Source organism: Dipodomys spectabilis, unplaced genomic scaffold (assembly GCF_019054845.1).
Source record: "Dipodomys spectabilis isolate Male_0828 unplaced genomic scaffold, ASM1905484v1 ptg000362l, whole genome shotgun sequence".
Classification (NCBI taxonomy): Eukaryota; Metazoa; Chordata; class Mammalia; order Rodentia; family Heteromyidae; genus Dipodomys; species Dipodomys spectabilis.
In genome coordinates, this window is record NW_024871039.1 from 3,271,265 (window position 1) to 3,278,177 (window position 6,913).

Consider the following 6,913-nt stretch of genomic DNA (forward strand, 5'->3'; position numbering starts at 1 on the left):
CCCTTTCCAGGTCTAACAACTTGAGTCTAGAATTCCTCACAAGTACTGTGACAGATGTATTATTTTGAAAAGGGTATTTTTTTCGTAGATAGGTTAAATTTTTATATTTTATTTTATTTCAAAAATATTATACAGAGTGGTTACAGTTACATGAGTAATGTACATTCCTTGCTGAATAGTGTTACCCACTCCATTGTTATTCTCATATTCCTTCCCACCCTCCACACCTCCCGCTCACTCCAAAGTTGTAAAGTTCATTTCCAATATAGTGTCGTGTGAATATCATTGTTGCAATGGGTCAGTCTTTGTACATCTTTCGTCACTATATTTTTTCCCTTTCCTTCTCCAAATCAGGTAAATGTATATACAAGATGGAAGGTACCACAATCAAGACAGAGATTTCCAGGGATAAACCAATGGAAAAAGGCAAATGAAATAAAAATAAGACCTAGATACACTACTTTACCTACATCAAGGTTGATATCTGAAAAAAGACTTGTTGTTTCTATGGCTTAGAGTTCATTTCAATTAACATCATTTTGTAAGGTCAAATGTACATAGCTCTGGAACCAGCAATCCCATTCCTGGGCACTTGTGGAAATGATCTCAATCTAAACCACACAAAATTTACAACTATGTTTTTTACAGCATTATTGCTATAGCTAAGATATGGAACCAATCAAGATGTCCCTCAATAGATGACAGGATCAAGAAAATGTGATATATATACACAATGGAATTTTATGCTTCTATCACAAAGAATGACACAACTCCTTTCTTAAGAAAATGGAAAGACTTGGAAAACAATCATATTATGTGAAGTAAGCCAGATTCAAAGAAACATAGGTTCCATGGTTTCCCTCATTTTTATTAATTAATATATGCTTAGGATAGTCCTGGCAGACATGTTCACTTTTAAACTCTTGAAATATTCCCATTTTTCTCTCCCTCTTTCTCTCTCATTCCATTTGTTCTAAGTCCTGTGATGATCTTGTTGATTTTCTCCCATTACATTCATCATTGCATCTTGCGAACTACTGGTATGCACTACTGTACTTCTGTCCATTCTCCTTGTGCTTCGGCTTGTACCCCTCTCACAGTGGAGGGCCAGAGATTGGGGATATTCTCTTCACTCTTGAACTCAGACATCTATCTTTACTTTCTAACAATACATTCATTGAATTCTTTCTGTAAATTCTAATGCCTTGAAAATGATTACTGCATTTTCATGGCTTTGTTATTTGGCATCAGGGAAGTACATAAATCAATAACTGTAACTTAGGTAAAAGAAGACTGCAATCATGCCTCCGTAGGTGTTGTTCATTGGATAATGTTTACTTCAAGGTCTGCCTGCCTGCATCCTTTTCACTGTTTATTTATCAATGTAGCCTTTTCTTCTGGAAAGTATGTATTGGCCTAGTGAAGATCAATTCCTACTCTAATTAGTCATTAATTTTATTCCAACATCATTTCACAGCTCCTTCTGAGTTTCTTCAGGGTCTGTATAGTTTCACATTCTTAGAAGTTTTAACATCGATGCATCCAATGATAAAGACACATTGCTTAAGTCACCATTTTGATGACTGAAAAGAAACCATGCTGCAACCTCACTATATAGTAATTTTCTGGTTTTAAATTCTTTAGAATTTAAAATTAAATTTTAAATTCTTTAGAATTGATGGTGGAGAATGAACATTGTGCCTGCAATTTGATCTTTTCCTAATTATTTTTAGTATCCTTTCCAATATTGTATAAAGTTAAAACATTACTACTTACCTTTAGGATTTCTAAAATGGTCAAAGTATACATTCTATTCATTCACAATTTTAACACAATAGTGTCCATTATGACCAAGTGAGAAATTTTAAACTTTTTATTTGTGGTCCGTAATGGTGGTGATAGGGATTCAAGTCCAATGCTTCATGTGTCTTAGTCTCCTGTGTGCCTCTGAGCCTGAGGTGACCTGTGGTTTTATTTTCACTCAACTGGAATAATGAAAAATTTCACTAGGAAGCAATTATTACTTGGTTACTTTCTCCAGTATCTCTCACATATATAAAAGTAATATAATTCTACACTGACAGAAAATGGTGTTCCTATATTGTATTTATTAATAGTAAATTTTTATGTTTTGTAGCCCCAATCTTCACTAAGGTTTGCCACTTTCCTATCACTGCTTCCCATAAAACTTGACTAGATCCACTAGAAACACAAGTCCAGTCAGCCTCTTTCTTAAAAAGCCCAACCTTAAATAACCTACCCCCTGGTAGCCCTGCTATAAACTTTCAAAGGCCTGACTGAAACCAGACTCCTTCCTGAAAGCCCTCCTCTGCCATAGGGAAATCCCTCTTCCACTCCTCCCCTTCCCGGAATCCCTGCTCTGCACCACCAGAAACCAGGCCACATCCAAGAACTCCACCTACATTGGGCTCCTCCCTCGAATCCCCAGCTCATCCATCAGATACCCTGCTGCAACTACTGCCTCTAACTACTCTAGTATTGCATAGTCTTATTGCTCCCATATCCTAGTACCTGCAAGCTCCTCCCTTTCCTTTCAACCCCACCCCCAATCATCCTTCTCCCTCAAGCCCCTCCTGGTTTCATCAGAAACTCCTCCCATAACTAGCCTACTTCTAAGTGGCCTAACCTCACAAACACAGCCCTGAACCTACCTCTTCCTACAAAGCCCATCATGCTACACCAAAAACCCTCCACCTGCCTATAACTGTCCTTGAAACCGCACCTTGCTAGGCCAGAAGGTTCTCACATAGCCCATCTCCTGCCTGGAAAGCCAGCCCTGCTCCACCACAAGCCTCTCCACCTCCCACATCTACTCTCTCAATGCCCTGCCTTGCTCCCACCCCCTATTGGCTCCTTCCTCAGATCCACACACTACACCACCAGATACCATGCCCATAATTATCCTACACCATTGTAGCCCTTCCATTCCTTCTCAAAGCCCTCCTCCAACTAGCCACATGTCTCCAAGCTCTGTCCTGCTCCAGATAAACCCCACTAGAAAACCCCCACTACACTATCCAATCTCTCGACACCCACATTGCTCCACTGGAAACCACTGCACCAGTTGGCCTCCCTCTGGAAGTCTCAGCAGGCTGAACTGTAAATCCTTGTCCCTCCATAGTCCCTTTTTGAAGGTTTCTTTGCCCTACTGAAAACCCTGTCCAAAGTCCATGTCCTGCCTTGCAACACTGAAATCCCCACCCAACCTGATTTTTCTTTTAGAAGTGATAACTGGCTACCCAAGAAACCCCATCCAAACTAGTCTAGTGCACTGCTCTCACAAAGCTCTGGTCCTGAAAAACTCCTCCATACATTGTGACTACATCCTGCTCTGCAAGAAACCCCACCTCCACCCTAACACACTTCCCTAAGGCCTGCCATTCTCCACCAGAAACCCTGCCCCTTACTAGCCCACGTCTTCCTGGTACCACCGGGCCCTCTCAAAACCAAACTTGAAAAGCCTCTCTCTCATAGCTCTGCATTCCTACACCAGAATCCCCACCTTCTGACAGCCTCTTGCCTCCATTCCCTTCCCTGCCTTATAGGAAACCTCACCCTACATATCCCACAAGGGGTCACAGTGGCTCTACCAGCACCCCTCCTCTAAGTAATCTCCTCCTTTGTAGCCTTGTTCTTCCTTCTCAAAGCTCTGTCCCAAACAGCCTCCTCCCCAGTGACCCCATCTTCTTCCACTGAAAACCTGCCCACCTGCCAGCCTCCATGTTCAATCCCGCCTACTCCACAAGAGTCCCCGCCCCTAACAAGTCTAGTCCTTCCTGTCCCCTCCATCCTGTCTCAAAGCCCTACACAGACTGGGCTTCACCCTCAAAGCCCCGCCCTGCTCCACCACAGAGACTGTGCCAATACAAACTCCTCCCTTGAATCACACAGGGCTCCACCAGAAACCCCACACCAGCTCACCCATGATGGTCCCATCTAGTAACTTTTATTACAAATGCGATTTTATACTGGCCATAGAATTCATACTAATCAATATGATAAGAAAGCAGTATGGCAAAAAGGCAACAAAAATTAAATAGCTATTGGATACTTTAGTCTAGTTTGAGGTTCTGTTACCAGGTAGATACACATTGTGTGAAAATGTCTGAAGGGGATTCCTCTTATTGGAAAGCATTCTTTGAAGTATCAGTGATCATGAGTGATCATTTTATTTCTAGAAAATTTGTGCACATTTGTGCCATTAACTTCAAAAAATATTCGTTATTTTAAATCCTGTGGTTTTGTTGAGGAAAGAGTATTAGTGTGTAAAGAGATGTTTTTCAACTCATCTCTCTAATGAATAATTTTGGAGTTGCCTACCTTACTATGTACAAGAGTATTTAGTAACAGAAATTCTCTACCAGAATCCACTTTGAATTTCCTCCTTCCACTAAAGTGCCCTTTGGAAAACACTGAAGTGAGATTACACAGGTAAAATGCCAGAAATAAAAACGTGTTTGAGATCATAACAAAATAATGATGAAGACCCCATCCAATGTGCTTTTAATTTTCTAATAAAAGGAACTTAAGCCTATTTAACTGCAGACTTTCTGAAGACTAGAAGAAAAAAATATAAGAAATGCCCTATCATACCATGGTTCTGAAAATAAAAACAAAAATAAGGAAAGACAACATAATGAGACAGAAAGGAATGAGGAACTTGTACATGTGATATAGAGTGTAAAAAATACACTGAATCAGGTAAAACTAATTTTGGTCATGATGTCTGGTTGTTCAATATATTTCATTGTAAATATTGCTCTTTATTTAGCTGTTACTTAATAGAGGTCTCAGCAGGGATCTTCTCAGGTAATTGTGTAGATGGTCAATTTCATCATTGCAAGATCATCAGGATGAAAAACTCCATACACCTTAAGACACACCTGCAACAGCACTAGGCATACACTTCTATTGGTCCAACACTGTAAGACAGACCTGTGTTTTACCAAAGCTTTGTATGTGGTATGCTATGTTTTATTCAGGCTGAAGAGCCAAAGTAAGTTCAATTTGAGATTAACCCCACCATCTTGTGCTAGTCTGCCCTCAGAGTAACCCCAAGAGAGAGAGAAAAAAAACATAGGTTGTCACCAACCCTGCTGTTGCCCAAGTGTTTCAGGAACAGAAAATCCCAATAGTTCAGAGAAAGGTCAGTGAGGTTAGAGTGGACTCAAACCAATCATGTAACTGCTTGTGTGGAAATTCCCTAAACTTGTATGTTCAATACTATAAAAGCTGTGCTGATTTTGTGCTCGGGGACTCTTTGTGTCACTGGTTACCCAGTGTGCAGAGGACCAAGCTTGAGCTTGCAAATAAACGACTCTTTTGCTGTTCGCATTGGTTGTGGTCTCTGGTGGTGTTTCGGGGGTCCCAAGTCCATAAAACATTTCTGGGGGCTTGTCTGGAATCTGCCTCATAAGACCCTCCAGATGCCCCAAAAAACCCAGCTGTCAAGTCTAGGCATTGCTGTTCTGTATATTTGGTTGCCTGCAGGTTCTGTATCTGTAATTCTGGTTTCCCACCAGGTCTGTATTATGGTTGGCAAGGAATCTTGGCAGACGTGTTATAAGACTGCCAAAGTGGTCTATTAGGAGATATCCCCAGACACCTTTGGATAGATTGCTGTTTAGTACAGACATTTTTTGGGAAATTTTCCATCTGTAGTCTGGCACTTCATGCAGATATTTCTTGGGAAGTTTTCCATCTGTACTGGGAAGTATTCCATTTTTTGGGAAACCCTTTCTGTAGTCTGGCACTTTCTGGTTGGCAATTTACAATGCTACAGCATGCCTTTTTAAGTTGTGTCTGTGTGTTGAGTGTTCTGTTTGTCATTTGGTGTTTATCTTACCCTTAAGCCTTGACCCAGGGGGTACTGAGAATGGGGGAGAATCTACCACTCTGAAGGGATGGCTGCTAAGGACTTATTTCCCTTGCCCCAACATGACTGGGACTTCTCTTCCACATTTTAAGGCCCTTGGTCAACAAATGTTAGTGAGATGTCACCCCATTCACTGAGACCTGAGTGTTCTCTGTTCTAAATTTCCTGAGATAGGGAAGTTCTGGGTAAGAGTGGCAGGCTCATTCAGCAGACTCTGGATTCAGCTTGCTGAGTGAGAATGGCACAGAGTACTGATAGGGATAAACTCAGCCTTTGGTAGTTGTGTTGTCTAGTTCTGTTTTAGAAATGGTACTAGTTAATTTTGTTTTTTTGGGGGCGGGGAGTGTGGGATCCGGTCATGGGGCCTGAACTCTGGGCCTGGGTGCTATCCCTCAACTCTTCAACTGAAGGCGGGTGCTCTACCACTTGAGCCACAGCTCCACTTCTAGCGTTTTCCCCTTTGCTTATGGTGCTGGGGAATTGAACCAGGCCCTCATGCATGCAAGGCAAATTCGCTACCAGTGAACCACCTTCCCAGCCTTCCCAGCCACCTTCCCTTGGCACTACTTTTAAAGGGTGGGTTTTTGGTTATGTGTTTTTGAAACTTATTTGAACATCTCTGGGGAAATAAAAGTTCTAGCCTCCAGCTGGGCTCAGTCACAGAGAAGGTTGTGTGCCTCTTTTTGACTTTTCAGCTAGTCCCGACAATGTAATGTGCTCTTGTCTAAAACTGGATAAAAATCAAGCCAGTTTAGTTTCAGGTAACCCCCCCCCCCCCAGCCTTCCTCTAACAAAAAGGATTCAAAAGACCAGTTGGTGAAATGCTTTGCTAAACAAGCAAGCCCTGGGAAAGTGAAGCTCAACAAAGTTACTTAGTTTAAAAGAAATATTGTCTTAAATTTTTGTTTGAAAACTTAAAAAAATGTACATACAAATGATTTTTATTTTTTGCACACTTAAAGATCTGTGTTTTGGGCTGGGAAGGTAGCTCAGTGGTAGAGCACTTGCCTTGCAAGC